Source organism: Solanum stenotomum, chromosome 11 (assembly GCF_019186545.1).
Source record: "Solanum stenotomum isolate F172 chromosome 11, ASM1918654v1, whole genome shotgun sequence".
NCBI lineage: Eukaryota > Viridiplantae > Streptophyta > Magnoliopsida > Solanales > Solanaceae > Solanum > Solanum stenotomum.
The window spans coordinates 35,060,774-35,077,914 of NC_064292.1; the positions used below are offsets into that span (position 1 = coordinate 35,060,774).

The window sequence follows — 17,141 nt, forward strand, 5'->3', positions numbered from 1 at the left end:
GGGGTGAAAAAATAAAATTTTGAAATTGGAAATATTTTTCAAAAACAAACTTTAAATTATTTTTGTTTTGGGAGGAGGGGAGTAGGGGGCTGGAGGGGGGGGGGTAGGGGGTGAGGGTGGGGTAAAAAAATTAAAAATTGAAGTTGAAAAAATATTTTTTTTAAAAAGCTTTAATTTGAAGTTGGAGGAAAGTTTTGAAAAATGTTTTCCTTAATTTTTGAAGGGAAGTCATTTTCCTTGAATTTGAGGAAAATGAGTTGATTTGGAAAACATTTTCCAAAATAATCTACCCAACCAAACATGAGAAAATTGGAAAACTTCATACCAAACACACCCTTAAAATTGATATATATCTCTCGTTATAAAAGTAGCTTATTGAGGGAAATGCAACACTCTGAAGTACAAACAGTACATGTCTACAAGTAGTACGAACAACGACTATATTATTCAAGAAACCAGTACACAAAAAAGCAACATGTTAACTTGCAGCTCAGAAAAAATACCACCGGAAGATATGCAAACTTCTATGTTTTCAAAAATGTGTTCTTGATTTTGTTAAGCCTCTTGACTACATCTATAATACCTCACAACTTCTAAGTAAAGGTATGAACCATTCTCCATATATGTATCGATTCAAACCCACCAAATTTAAGTTTGACTTGGTGTAAAGGTCCAATAATAAGTGTGTAAAGTGTATTGAATGCATGTGAACAAGGGTCATAAGGGATTCCTAGTGTATGAAGAGTTTTTGTGGCCTAGTTCCAAGAAAATGAAAGGTCGTGAAGTCTTCTTTCCAACGCATTCGACCGTTCATCAATCCAAGCTTTATGCTAAAAGTTATGCCTATTTTACTAGGCACTACATATTCTGTGTGATCCGCGCGCAAAGTAGATGTCTGCCGCGCGGCAAGGGCATTGCTACTGTTAAGGTTGCGCGAAGTAGTTTTCAGCTGCACAACCGCGCACGTTTCTTCGGAATTCTTTTAGTTTTCTCTTCTTTTCACGTTCTAGGAGGGGTGTTTTTGTCTTTTCCTCATCCCATAACCCTGACCCATGAATATTAACTTCCCCAAAAGCCTAAGTCAATCAGATTTCATAAGTTACGAAAAATTTCATATCCAAGAACTCCATTGAAGGGTTTCTCAAGTTCAAGCTATAAAAGATCCAAGTCCAAAGATTTTCTCCAAGAATTCATAAAATTTAGCAAGGTTTCCCATTCCAGGCATGTGAGATTTCATTGATGAATACTTTTTCATCCATTAAATTCCAAAGAAAACCTTATTCTTCAATTAATCAAATTCTACATAACTTAGGGTTCATATGAAAAGCATGAATTACATCTTATTTCAATTTTTCGTCACGAATAGCCCATGAATACATGTCTTAACCTAAAATTCAATACTCTTATATGGTTATTTTCGTAAGCACTCAGAATAGGGAAAATTCATGTCCTTGAATTGCGTTGCTTAAATTACATGTTTTATTGGGTATGACATAATTTGTTATGATCAGTTGTACCGTCAATCTTTCAGTTCCATATGTATATGATGCTTTCAGATAAAACATTTATTATTTTAGGCTCAGATTTTAGTATAATTGAGTTATCTAGTTGGGAGTATAACTTAGCACCGAGCAGACGTAGAGATGAAGGTTCACCCGTCAGTTAGGATTGAGACCTTTAGTAGCAATTTTTAAGTCTCAAAATTACGCGCCAACATAGGTTGTAAGGGTCACCTGTCAGACTAGGACCGACACCTTAGTCCTTTTTGGACATCATCTTAGTGGATCCACGTTAGACAGTGTTCATACCCTGGCAAAGTACAAAGCACCTTTCCAGCTAGGGTATAGGTTGGACTCCATTTAGCTCAGGTGGAATAAAGTCGGTTAATAGTATCTCCCGCAATTCAATCTCAGATATTTGATGACCTTGTATTCCAGTTTACTCACAGTGTTGATTAGTTACATGCTTATTACTTGGTCATTAAATCAGCTCATTAATTTCAGTTTTATATTCAATTTAGCATCTTAGATTTATCATGTTCAACTTGTTAGATTATTATGTTTATCTCATACATTCAGTACATTCAAAGTACTGAGGGCATACTCTTTTATGCCATATTGTTTTATAATATAGGTTCAGACCCTCGGTATCTATCTCGTGGTTAGTATGATTTTTGTATCATCTTAATAGCTGAGCTTGGTAAGTCCTCATCTTTCGAGGAAAATAACTTTTGTTATTTCTTTATGTTAATTTTTCAGTTTCAGACAGTTAGAGTTAGTTGCGGGCTTGTCCCAACAACTTGTCTTAGTAAAGGTTTTTAGACAGTCAGANGCTTGGTAAGTCCTCATCTTTCGAGGAAAATAACTTTTGTTATTTCTTTATGTTAATTTTTCAGTTTCAGACAGTTAGAGTTAGTTGCGGGCTTGTCCCAATAACTCATCTTAGTAAAGGTTTTTAGCCAGTCAAACAATTGTTTCTGCTTTATGGTTTGTTCAAACGATTTCTATTTTTCTATTCAGTTGTTTTAGATTTATCTCAGTTTAGCTTCCACAACAATTATATTCAGTTATTATATGTATGAATCTTAGTGTCAAGATAGACCATGGTTAGCTTAGGGTCACTGGTGACTCTAAGAACCATGTTACAACTAGGGGTAGTCTCGGATCGTGACAAAATTGATATGAGAGCCTCAGGTTTAAAGTGTCCTAGGATGTCTGAAAGTCACATTAAGTAGAGTCTTATTCATAGGTGTGAAGCGCGCTACACTTATGAATGAGAGGCTATGAAACATTTTAGAAAATATTTCTCTTCTTTCATGATTCTTATCGTGCGAAAAGGTGTGAACTCTATCTAACCTCCTTTTAGCTTGTGCTCTACGTGTTTACAGAATTATGCCTCCCAGAAGAGTTTATAGAAGAAGAAACACAAATGGAAACCAACAACCACCACCAGCGCCAACACACCCTTTGAATGAACAAGTCTCTCATGCCGAGTTCGGGGCTGCTTTCTAGGTGCTAGCTCAGGTATGACTTCTTAGGTCAAATCAACAAGTTGTTGCTCAGGTTAACTCAAATGTAAATACAACAGCGACAAGGGTCCGAGATTTTACTTTAATGAATCCACCTAAATTCTATAGTTCTAAGGTGGAGGAGGATCCACAGGAGTTCATTGATGACATCCAGAAGGTTATGCAGATTATGGGTGTTTCTCCAATTGAGAGTGCAAACTTAGCTGCTTACCAGTTTAATGGAGTGGCTAAGGTTTGGTACAAACAATGGAAGGAAGATAGGGGTGTTGATGCAGGCCCAGTAGACTGGAATAAGTTTGTGACAACATTTCTGGATAGATTCTTGTCACTTGAGCTAAGGGAAGCCAAGGTACATGAGTTTATTAAACTGAAGCAAGGTAATATGACTGTGAAGGAGTATTCTCTTAAGTTTACTCAACTCTCTAAGTATGTTCCATCAATAGTGTCTGACTCAAGAGCCCGTATAAGTAAGTTTTTTCAGGAGTTTTTGAGACCGTGCTTAAGGAATGTTGGACTGCTATGTTGATTAAGGAGATGAAATCTCCAGATTGATGACTTATGCCCAACAGATTAAGGAAGAGAAAGTTAAGAAATGTGAGTGGGAGAGTAAAAGGGCTAGGACAAACAGTGTAGACTATTCTCAACAGAAGTCGGGCAGTGGCAATCGCTCTCCGTTCTGTCAGAAGTTTTCGGGGGTTATTTATGCATTATCCCTTTTTATATTTAACTAAAGTTAGATCAATAAATATTGTATTTTTTGAGAAATGCATGCTCAATGTGAGAAGATTGTTCATACTATGTGGAAATATTATATCAATTAAGAGTATTATAGTACTACAACACAATTTTAGAACAAACATATTCGTACACACACAAACAATAATAGAGAATTAGCCTAGTATCCCTAATTCTGCTGATAATTTAATTTTCACTCAATCCTCCTTTAGTCTTAAACACTAACTTTCTCGAAAGACTCTGAAAGAATTGGTTTGATTCTTGTGGAATCAAACTCAATGGAAGATGAATTAATATGAAGATTTGGTAGGAAGATAATTAGTGCAAAATAAAAGTCAAGATAGTATCATGGTAGGTAAAATTTAGGTAAACCATAAAATGGTTTCACATGTTTAACCTTGACATTTTTGGCACATAGTGATGTCATGGATGACATCAATAAAAAGAATTCGTTCCTATAAATAGGTATCTCTTAATTTATTTTCAAATCATCCTTTCACTTGCCTTCTCACCTTCTAAGGCATTTGATGTTCTCTCTTGTAGTATTTCACTTGTATTCTTTTGCAGAGTGAAATAAATATTGGTGCAGTTGTTCTTTGGTGGACGTAGGATCATTTTGATCCGAACCACGTTAAATATTGTTGTTCTTCCTTGTTCTTTAATTTCACGTTTCTGCTAACAATTGGTATCAAAGCCAAGGTTCTGTCTGAGTATGCTCTGTGGTTGCAGCACAGTCTGAATTTCCACATCAGAAAAGAATTACTTTGGTTTTCTGTGTTCCAAATACATTGTAGTAGAAAAGGAAGAAAAAGTAAAGATGAGTTCTATGAAGTTTGATATTGATAGATTTAGTGGGCGCAACAACTTCAATATCTGGAAGATCCAGATGATGGCGTTACTGCGGAGGGAAGGTTCAATCCATGCTATTGACGGAAAGTATCCCGATAACACATCAGATTCCAACAAGGAGAAGATTGAAGGAGATTCATTAAGTGTAATCCAACTGTCCTTTGCCCCTAACGTACTTTGTGAAGTGAGTACACGTACCGAGGAGACAGCCAAAGAGTTATGGAAAAGGCTGGAAGGGCTTTACCAGGACCGGTCAGTGACAATAAGAATGTTGTTACAATAACGTCTTCACACATTTAAGATGGATCCAGGTACTTTGTTGCAAGACCATTTAGATACGTTCAACAAACTTGTGATGGACTTACAAACTGCTGGAATCAAAAAGGATGAGGAGACACTAGTATGTGCTTTGCTATTTTCATTGACTTCAAAATATCGTGATATTGAGAATTCAATGATGTATAGCAAAGAGCTTATCACTCTTGAGCAAGTGTGGCAAACACTTAACTCTTGTGATGTGTGGATGCATTTTGATGGAGACAAAGGTGACGAAGCTAGTGGGCTCTTTGTGAGAGGCCGTACTAGGCAACAGGGAATGAGCAAATCAAAGTACAGATCAAAGTCTCGTGTGAACAAGAAGAATGCAGAGTGTTGGGGTTGTCACAAAAAGGGCACTTTGAACGAGATTGTCCTATGTCGAAGTCCAAAGAAAAGACGAGTGCATCCATTGTTGAGCAACTACATTATTCTGATGATGATTATGTACTAACAACATCATGCCATGGTGAAGTTTATGACAATAAATGGGTCTTAGACTCTGGTTGCACTCTGCATATGACATTCCGAAGAGATTGGTTCAGCAGCTATGAAACAAGTGGAGGAACTGTATTAATGGGCAATAATGCAACTTGTAAAATTGTTGGCATTGGTTTAGTTCATGTTCGCTGCCATGATGGAACCGTGAGGGCTATTACAGAAGTCCGTCATGTTCCTGATCTGAAGAAAAATTTGATCTCCCTGGGTACTTTGGATAAACAAGGCTACAAGTACATGAGTGAAGGAGGAACTATGAAAGTGACTAAAGGGTCTTTAGTAATGTTGAAGCCCAAGCTGGAAGATGGCCTCTACACACTTACGGGAAGCACCATTATTGGCTCTGTAAATGCATCTACTATGCAGTTATCTAATGAAGACAAGGCAAAAATATGGCACATGAGACTAGGCCATATGAGCGCACGAGGATTGGAGATGTTGAGCAACCGCAACCTTTTGAATGGTGAGAAGATCAGCATACTTGAATTTTGTGAGCACTGCGTCTTAGGGAAGAAAGAAAAGGTCAGCTTCAGCACTGGCAAACATAAGACGGGAGGGGTGCTAGACTACTTCCATTCAGATTTATGGGGTCCGTCTATGCTTCCATCGAAGGGAGGAAAGAGGTATTTTCTCACATCCATTGATGATTTTTCACGAAAGGTTTGGGTGCGTTTCTTAAAGGCAAAAGGTGATGCTTTTGAAGCATTTAAAGAGTGGAAGATTTTGGTTGAAAATCAAATTGAGAGAAAAATCAAGTATCTTCGCACATATAATGGCTTGGAGTTTTGCAGTGAAGAGTTCAATGATTTTTGCAAGGTTCATGGGATCGCAAGACATAAGATGGTCAGGCACACACCACAACAGAATGGAGTTGCTGAGAGAATGAACAAAACTCTTCTTAAGAAGGCTCGTTGTGTGATCTTACAAGCCAAGATGTCCAAAGTATTTTGGGCTGAAGCAGCTCATACTGCTTCTCATATTGTCAATCGATCTCCAGCATCAACGATTGACTTTAAGACTCCGAATGAGGTCTAGTCAGGTGAACCCTTTAATTATTCATACTTGTGAATATTTGGGTGTCTAGCTTATTATCATGTTAATGAAGGAAAACTTGAACTAAGGGCTAAGAAGGCCATATTGTAGGGTATGTAGATGGAGTAAAAGGGTACAAACTTTGGTGTTTGTCCTAACTCAAATTTGTAGTTAGTAGAGATGTTACCTTTGATGAATCCTCTATACTTGATCCTCATAAAGTTTCTGTGGAGTTATTAAGAAACGAGAACAACGAGCATGTGGAGCTACCGGTGGAGCTTACCAAGGAACGGGATCAAGAGACTCAAATTGATGAGTCAAAAGATGCAGATCTTGAAGAACTTGATGTCAATGAACCATACACAATTGCGAAGGGAAAGGACAAAAGGCAGATATGGAAATCAGAACGTCTTATAGAGCAAGAAAATTTGACTGCACATGCGTTCGTAGCTGCAGAAGAAGAGATTAAGGATCTCGAGCCCTCTTCGTATGTTGAAGCAACTTCTTGCAAAGATGCTGCACAATGGCAATTAGCCATGATGGAAGAGGTAGAGTCTCTTCACAAAAATGAGACATGGGTCTTAGTTAAAAGGCCAAAGGGGAAGAGGACAGTTGGATGCAAATGGGTCTCCAGAAAGAAAGAGGGTATTCCAGAAGTAGAAGATGCTAGGTTCAAGGCGAGATTGGTTGCAAAGGGTTTCAGCCAGAAGGGGGGAATTGACTATAATGAGATCTTCTCTCCAGTCATGAAACATAACTCAATTCTTGTGTTACTAGCATTGGTTGCACAATTTGATTTAGAACTTCAACAACTTGATGTCAAGACTGCTTTCTTACATGGTGATCTAGAAGAGACAATCTATATGGATCAGCCTGAAGGTTTCCTAGCTGAGGGAAAAGAAGATCATGTATGCCAACTGAAGAAGTCTTTGTATGGTTTGAAGCGATCCCTTAGACAGTGGTACAAGAGGTTTGATTTCATGACTACACATGAATTTTTGAGGAGTGCATTTGATAGTTGTGTGTATCACAAGAAGATGTCTGGTAACTCTATGATTTATCTATTATTGTATGTTGATGATATGCTTATTGCGGCTAACAACATCACAGAGATAAATTTTTTGAAGAAACTGTTGAGCAAGGAATTTGACATGAAGGCTTTGGGAGTTGCAAAGAAAATCCTTGGAATGGAGATTTCAAGAGAAGACGGTGTTGTACATCTTTCTCAAAAGATGTACATTAAAAAGGTTCTTGAGAGATTCAATATGCATTTGAGCAAGCATGTAAGTACACCGTTAGCTTCTCATTTCAAGCTTTCAGAGTTACAAATGCATCAGTCAATGGATGAGGTGGAGCATATGTTAAAGGTTCTTTATGCGAGTGCAGTTGGTAGCATTATGTATGCTATGGTGTGCACACGTCCAGATATTTCTCAATCTGTAAGTGTGGTAAGCAGGTACATGGCAAATCTAGGAAAAAGGCATTGAGAAACTGTGAAGTGGATATTGAGATATCTCAAAGGAGCTCCTGATGTTGGCCTAATCTTCCGGAAAAGTGAAGGTATTTCAATTCTCATTTATGTAGATTCTGACTATGCAGGGGATCTTGATAGGAGGAGGTCCACGGCTGGATACATCTTTACTCTCGTTGGTAGTGCCGTTAGTTGGAAATCGACCTTACAGTCGATTGTCGCTTTGTCTACAATAGAGGCAGAATATATGGCCGCAACGGAGGCAGTGAAAGAAGCTATCTGGTTGAAAGGTTTGGTGGCAGAATTGAGTTTGATTCAGCTGGAATCAACTCTAAGATGTGATAGTCAAAGTGTTATTCATTTGATTAAAAATCAAAGATTTCATGAGCGCACCAAACACATTGATGTCATATTCCATTTTATTCGAAATGTCATAGAAGAGGGAGCTTTCAAGGTTGAGAAGGTTATCACTAACGATAACGCTGCAGACATGTTGACCAAGATAGTCCCGCTTGCCAAGTTTGCACACTGCAAGGACTTGGCGGGAGTATGCATCAATTGATGCAACTTTGAGAGAACAACTGCTAGGTGGAGCTAGTATGTTCAACAAATGTTTGATTCTCTTTGTTTCTTACAACGGGATTGCCCAGTAAGCTTAGAAGTTTTGGCCGGAGTTGTTTATACATATGCTCAAAATGCAAACCAAGGTGGAGATTGAAAGAGTTGGTTTGGTTCTTGTGGAATTAAACTCAATGGAAGATGAATTAATATGAAGATTTGGTAGGAAGATAATTAGTGCAAAATAAAAGTCAAGATAGTATCTTGGTAGGTAAAATTAGGTAAACCATAAAATGGTTTCACATGTTTAAGCTTGACATTTTTGGCACATAGTGATGTCATGGATGACATAAATAGGAAGAATTTGTTCCTATAAATAAGTAGCTCTTAATTCATTTTCAAATCATCCTTTCACTTGCCTTCTCACCTTCTAAGACATTTGATGTTCTCTCTTGTAGTATTTCACTTGTATTCTTTTGCAGAGTGAAATAAATATTGGTGCAGTTGTTCTTTGGTGGACGTAGGATCATTTTGATCCGAACCACGTTAAATATTATTGTTCTTCCTTGTTCTTTAATTTCACGTTTACGCTAACAGACTCTCCACAAGCAAAAGCCATGGAAGAAACATTAAGAGTATGTGAAGATTCACCCATAAAGGGAGAGACAAAGTATTGTGCCACATCTGTGGAGAAAATGCTCAATTTTGTGCATGGAATTATGGGAGAAAAAACCCAAATCGAAGCCCTCACCACCACAACGACTCATGATTTTTCAGAAGAGTACTCAACTACTCCCTTGAATCATCCTCAAAACTTTACTATTTTTGATGTTCCGAAGACGGTGGTGTGACATACCATGCCTTGTGCTTACACAGTTTTCTACTGTCATTACAGAATCAGCAAAAGCAAGGTGTTGAAGGTTGAATTAAGAAATGATGCAAATGGTGATAAAGTTGAAGCAATTGCTGTTTGTCACTTGGATACCTCTCAATGGATCCCATCCCATGTATCCTTCCGAGTGCTCAAAATATTACCAGGAACATCACCGGTCTGTCACTTTTTCCCATCAGATAGTCTAGTGTGGGTTCCAAAAACAATTGCCAATGGACATGAAACGCTTTGTTATTGCTTGCTTATGCGTGTACTAATAATTACTTATATCTGTGTTCTGTTTTTCGAGTATACTTTTGATGATGATAAGTAAATAAAAATGTATGTTTGTCCTACAATATACCATCTGTCAAATTCACATTTTACTGTTTGCTAACTTATATAAGCTCACATAGGGACTTTATTAAAAGTCTAGAAAGATCTATACCAGAAATGGATTATACGGCCTGTTCCTGCAGTAAACAGGTAATGTACATGAATTCTAAGAATACCATACGTACACCCGAGTTTTTGGCTGCTATCAATGAAGACAACTACATTCTGCCCAAGTAGTACATATGACTTTATTAAAGAAACCAGTAAACAAAAAGCAACATGTTAACTTGCAGCTCAGAAAGAACATCACCAAAAGAGATGCTGATCACTTCTACATATTTCCAAAAATTTGTTGTTGATTTTGTTAAGCCTCTTGACTACTTCTTTCATGGTTACTCTTGATTCTGGAATTTCCTTTGTGCAGTCTAAAGCCAATTCTATCATGGAGGCTATGCACATTTCACTTTTACAAGTAATTTGTTCTTCCTCATAAAAAAAGATTGGCATCCACAACGTCCATCATACTCCCTGAAAATGAGTGTGTTATCCATTTCCTCAAGTTAAGATTTTCATTCAATATATCTTCATTCGTTGTCCTTTTTTGATCAAAACCTCCATCAACATGATGCCATAACTATAAACATCACCACTAGCGGACACTATTCCCTCCAAGCCATATTCTTAGAAAAGGATTGAAGAAAAGTTACTCAATTGAAATACAACAATAATTCTGCATAACTAAACTTTTGCTTTTTCTTACTTGTAGAATTTGGAGAGGGTTAATTATGATAAGAGAAAATCAAAGAGGGTAGATTTTTTATACCTGGTGCAATGTATCCAAGAGTACCCAATGACTTGGTATAAGCCATGCACTTGCTCATAGCTAAAATCTTAGAGATTCCAAAATCACCAACATGAGTCACCATATCTTCATCCAAAAGAACGTTGGCTGGCTTTAGGTCGCAATGTACTATTGGAGTAACATGACCATAATGTAGATATTCAACTGACATAGCTGCATCAAGCATTACAGTGACTTTTGATGAAGGTTCAAGTGGAGATTTTCTTTGTACAACCAATTCTTAAGATATCCATTGGGCATAAATTGCAGAACAAAGGCTCTTATATAGTCACTAGAACATGTGGTAATCACTGAAACAAGATTTCTATGTCTAACATTTCTCATCCTTTGCATTCGATATCAAACCTCTTGCATACTTGCTCATTCTCCAAATCCAGAACCTTTATGGCCACTACAGTTTCACTAGATAAAATGCCTTTGTAGACAGAGCCAGAGCTTCCCGCATCAATTAAATTTGATTCATCATCAAAATTATTTGTTGCTCATTGAATTTCGTGATAAGAAACTAATTGATGAGTTTTGATCTCCAGTACCTTCTCCACATCTTTGGACTTCCCTTTCTTCTGTCGTTTCATTATCCAAATTGAAGCGAACAAGAATATCATAAAGGATGAAATAACTAATGGAGTAACATTTTTTAGCACAACCTCCTTAAGCTTTGATTGTTTTCCAGGGTTATTGATAGCACAAGCAGGAATCTCCAATACGTGCATTCCGCAAGGACCTTTGTTACCAAGAAATGATTGCAGAGTGGAATTTGCAAACACACCACCACTCGGTATTACACCTTCTAAATCATTAAATGAAACATTAATGCTTTAGGTAAGAGAGTTTTTCCAATGACTTAGGAATAGTACTTGACAATGCATTTGAGGACAAATCCAAGAATTCCAAGCTTATCAAGTTGGCAAGGGATAATGGAATTTGGCCAAAAAATGAATTGTTTGATAGGTCAAGAGACAACAGGTTTTGGAGTTCCCCCAATTTGGTCGGTATCATGCCTAAAAAGTGGTTACCGTAAAGATATAGTTCTACAATGGTTTTCAATCCTACAATATCTGATGGAACTTCTCCCTCTATAGAATTTAGTGACACGTCTAGTTTGAGAAGACCACTCATTTTCCAAAGGCTCAACGGAAATGTTGATGAAAATCTATTAGAATTTAAATAAAGCATTTGTAGCATGCTTAGATCTCCTATATGTTAACTTATAATGTTTTGTATAATGACAAACTACCTTGTGTCGCAGGAAAATCAAAACTAGTGTATCTGTGTTAGATACAAAAAATCCTACAAATTGATGCTTCAAGAATCAAATCAGTAGCAATAAATTAAGGAGAAGATTGATTCACTCAAATCAATCTAACCAAAGATTGATTCATTCAAATCAATCTGAACTTAAGGAATCAAATCAAATCTTGCAAGATAACCATGCCTTTCAAAGAAGATCTGCCATTGCTAAAACTCAATCAAAGAAGATTTATATTAAATCAAGCATATGAATCAAAAAGGAAGAACGCCAAAGCAGGAAAGAAACAAGCTGCCCTCACTGAAGCAACGCCTCCATCATTCAAGGGATACAGAATGGAAGTAATCATAATCCTAGCGTCTGACTAGGATGAAGTAATCTAAAAGATAGACACTCAAAACAGCCAAGTATCAAGACTACAAGAAGATCCTCAAAAGAAGGAAGAATATTAAAATCACACAAATATCTTCAAGAGAAGGAAGAGAATCAAGATTACAAGATCTCCAAAGAAGGAAAATCAGCAAAGTATCAAGATCACACAAATATCTTCAAGAGAAGGAAGAGAATCAAGATTATAAGAAGATCGCTAAAGAAGGAAAATCAGCAAAGTATCAAGATCACATAAATATCTTCAAGAGAAGGAAGAGAATCAAGATCACCAGAACATCTCCAAAGAAGGAAAGAATCAGGTAGCTCATATGGACATGAATCAACCAGCCGAAATCAAGGACTCAGCTAAGATCCTTGATTTGAAATACCCTTGGGTTATTCCATAACAAGAGCAGTCCTCAAACACTATATAATCCTCTCCTAGCCTTAGTTGTGAAGTAGACACTTCACTTGAACTTATATTGTAATCTTCTTTTATCTTTCATAAAACTTTGTACACACTTGAGTGAACAATTGAAAAGAAAAGAGAAAGAAAGATCTGAGTGTAGGTTATACAGGTAGAGGTTGTGTCGAAGAAGAAGATATGCTTTGCATATGAGACGGGGATCTTAATTGTAACATTTTGTAACACCCAAGTTCTCAACAAGCTCTTAAGGAAACCCTTGTAACCCAAGAGGACTGGACTAGGCACCACATCAGTGTTATTTACTTACTGCAAGTTATTGTTACTGTTTATTTATTATACTAATGTGCAGGTGAGTCGACTGGCCATTATAGGAAGTCGACTAAAGGAAATTTTAATTCACCCCCCTCTTGACTTTTAATTGGTATCAGAGCAAGTCTCACCAGTAAAGTGTTTAACCACACTTGAGCAAAGATCCAATGGCACACTATCAGATTCTTGGTGCTCTACTTCAAGATGGACATTCCTCAACTCGACCACCATATTTCAACGGCCAACATTACTCCCACTAGAAAGACAGATTTAGAATCTTTGTCTTTTCAAATTATCACCAAGCATGGATTGTGATCAAGAAGGGTCCAAAGCCTATTCTTGGATTGACCAAAAAAGATGGCACTGAGAAGCCATTTGATCCCGAATCTTTTGATATCACAAAAGAGCAACAAGAGGTAATTCAAACTAATGCTAGAGCTATAAGTTTGTTATACTGTGCAGTGAGTAGAGCTGAATATGACAAGATATCAACATGCAAAATCGCGAATAGGCTCGTCTTGGTCTCAGTCGCTGCCCAGAAGACGGTAATACTTTGCCTAGGCAATATTCTCTTTGGTGTTGTTGTTTCGAGTTTTGTTTTGCCTTATGATATTTCTATCTTCATACGGCCTCAGTCCTTACTCTTAGCGTTGGTTCGAAGATTTCTCTTTGCCGTTTTGTAGTTGGTGTTTCCCACTTTGAATATGTTTCGTTGCTCGCCTCTCGTTTACCTTTTTTTTGTTTTATGTTTTAATTCGTAATTTCTTGTTCTTCGTTATCTTAACGTCAGGGTTCATTCACTTTATTACTATTAATGATATTTGTTTTCCTTTTTAGAATGAGGGTAGAATCTAAAAAATAAAAACATAAAAACAAAAAAAAATCGTTGAATATGAAGTTATATGTTGTTTTAGCTATTGTTTGATGGGCCGTAGCAGCGGGTTTTCCTCATTTCCGAATCCCATGATCGTGCTACTGCCTATGCATACCCTGCTTTAATCAAGTTTATACCTCTGTCTTGTCTAAATTTTAGTCGAAAGTACATTGTTTGCTAGTTTGAGGTGGTGTGTTCTGTGCCCTCTTTCATTTAGTATAAACTAGGATTTATCATGATATATTTTGTTGTCGAATGCTTCTGTATCGAGTTGGATTTCAGTTCCTTATTTGTTGGTTGCACTTTCTGTTCGCTTTAGTTAAAATGCTAAAATCATATTGCTAGCTTTGAATTTACCTTATGTAGGATGGAGTGGTGTCTAAGTGCTGATTTAGTGAGAATGTGAGCAAGACCAGTAGTCCTCCTTTGTTGTGAATTTAGTTGCATGAAACATGTTGGTCCTCTTTAATAATGAAGTAATAACGTGTTAGACATAATGTTTGAATTTGAGTACAAGCTCATAGCTACTTATTGTTGTATTCCTCATGTGAGAGCTATTGTCTACTCTAATAACTTACCATTTCTTATTTGTTCTTTTTTTTATTTTTGCAAAACTTGAGGTTAATTTTTAACTTAGAACAATTTGCATGCTCCAAAGTGCTAATCTTCCATTTTGTTATCATTGCATGTGATATCAATCCGAGTTCACTTTGGACTCCACTCTTGCATCTCCTTTAGTCGGTTTGAGTTATCCTCATGTATTAGGTGAAAAAGAAGCTGAAACAGACCCCGGAAGTCTGAAAAGCAGGCTGTATACACATTATATACAGAGGAATATGCAAAATATATGCAGAATATACAATGATATACAGGTCGAATGCGGAAATAGTAGGCATAAATTCGAAATACAGGTGCTGGAAGTTGGAGCGGGTTGTATACATTCAGTACACAACCTAAGATACAGGAAACGAGGTCGATATACGAGTTGTATGCACTGATATACAACTTGTATATACAAAAATGGAAGTTGATTTAAAGTCCAAAATCAGCATCTTTGGCCCAATGTTTTTGGGCAATAATAGGCCCAAATTTGAATATTTCCTTTCCCTCTCTTACTTACCTTATTCGTATTTGACTAACACTTTAATTATCTTATGGTTTAATTTAATTAAATTCCCGAGAATGGTCATTTCATTTTATTTTCAAATTAAAGTAAATATTTTATTACTTAGTTTTTATTTTAATATTAGTCTTGTTGATATTTCATGAACTATTCCCCTTTAGAAAAGCCCCATTTAGTTCATTCTCCTTTAAGATAAATAAAAATGATAAAAATAATAATTGTAATAAATAAATAAGTTAAAATAAATGAGTTCATTTACTTGGTTAACCATTTAAAAAATAGTTGAAATAAATGAGCTCATTTAGTTAGTTAAAATCTAAAAATAGTTAAAATAAATGAGTTCTTTTACTTAGTTAAAATTTCAAAAATTAGTCAAAGTCGTTATGAGTTCTTTTTACTTAGTTAAAATTTTAAAATTAGTCAAAATTATTTTTGGTCAAATCGCCGGTCAACCGCGAGTTAGAGGGCATTCCGAGGGCCTAACGCCTTCTCGGAATGTACATTAAACTTCGAACCCTTTTATTTTCAATTGATTTTATCTGCTTAAATCTTTTGAAGACTTTAAGTTTTTCTTGATTTTTACTAAAAATTAAGTGGCGACTCTGTTCTTTTGGAAATTCGATTTCTCTTAAATCATAAGGTTAATCGATTTTTTGAAAATTCAATCATTTTCCTTGTATTAATCTTTTTAAACAAAACAAAAATGGCGACTCTGCTGGGGAGTTAATTAAGTTCTAACCATAAGATTTGACTTATGTGATTAATTGTTATTGACTGTTGAATTGTTTGTTTGTGCTTAAAGTGCTTAAACTGCTATAACTGTCGTTGCATTTCATGGCATCTTTCTATTATATGTATAGTATATTAAAGACGATTTCTGCATAATCGCAGCCGGACTTTTTATACTGAACCCTTTTTCGGAAGGATCGGCAATTCATTGGTACGTCATGCGTCCAATGGTTGTCGTGAGTTTCAGCCGAAGTTGTCCACTTGGGTTCCCGGTCTTTCAAAGCCACTCTTAGTCAACTAGCGTAGATCGAAACCAAATCCCAATTTTTAGCGCTTCTTGAACTAGGTCGACCCAACACCCAAGGCATGTTGGGCCCATTAGAAGCCCACCTTGTGTCTATTTGGCCCATTTGCCAATAAAAAGACAATCATACTTATGTGTTTTAATTAAAGGATGTATATGTCATTTTAAAACAAATCGATTATCAAGTGGGGGTGGGGGTTAACTTACCTTTGTTTGTTTTTCTTGTAGGATGAATCCGACATTTGAGCCGTTGAGAACCCGAATGGTGACTATACCTGATCCTTACCTCCAAGTTTGGTGGAAATTCATCAACAAAGAAGATAATAAGAAAGTTCAAAGACAAATAGGCCATTTCCCGTCATTAATGGAATTGGTGGCTTACCCCTACTTGATTGGAACGATGGTGAAATTTTGGGACAGCGACAACATGATATTTCAGTTTGGGGAAGTAGAGTTGACCCCGACTATAGATGAAGTTCTTGCAAGTTACGAGAGCGTCGGCATATGCAACAAAAGGAAACGCCAACCCAATACTGATCTTCTCTTTCCAAAAGTATGGATTTTGCTGAAATCAAAGAAAAATTGTCACTCGTCCAAGCTGAATGGATGGACAGGCTGCCTGGGTCAAATATTCCATTTCGGAAGTTGTATTATCGATTTGGACGCGCTAGAGCTTACGAGAAGTTCAAAAAAGAGTTTGTTTCTGAAGAAAAATGGAAGGAAACACGCCCCCTCGCTTTTGCGATATGTCTACTTGGGACAATAGTGTTTCCCCAAGGACCAAACTACACCATCCATCCAAGTGTAGTAATGGTTACTCATGCTATTTTTTATGGAGTAGGCTATGGATCTGCAAGAAAGTACTATAATTTGGCTCCTATGATCCTTGCCGACATTTATAGGGCATTGGATAGATGTAAAAGTGGCACACGTTTCTTTCAAGGGTGCAACCTGATACTTCAATGGTGGATGATGAGACACTTGATCAAAGCTCATGATCCAACAAAACCAGATCCCTTGGAAAGACCAAACAGACTCAAAAGTCACGATTGGTGGGTGCAATGTAATCATTTCAACATGACTGGAGGCCAAGAGTTTTGGTACCCGAGACTTCAGGGTTTGAGAGAGGAAAATATGCAGTGGTCGATTCAATGCTTGGTAGTAACAAAACAAATTGTGATCCGCAGTGAAAAGGCCCCCTA

At 36.8% G+C, this 17,141-nt stretch overlaps 1 pseudogene; it reads right to left on the reverse strand.

Moving 5' to 3' along the window:
• Positions 1-10,875: 10,875 nt before the first annotated feature.
• LOC125845870 (LRR receptor-like serine/threonine-protein kinase FLS2) lies at positions 10,876-11,674 on the reverse strand (annotated as a pseudogene).
• Positions 11,675-17,141: the final 5,467 nt, after the last annotated feature.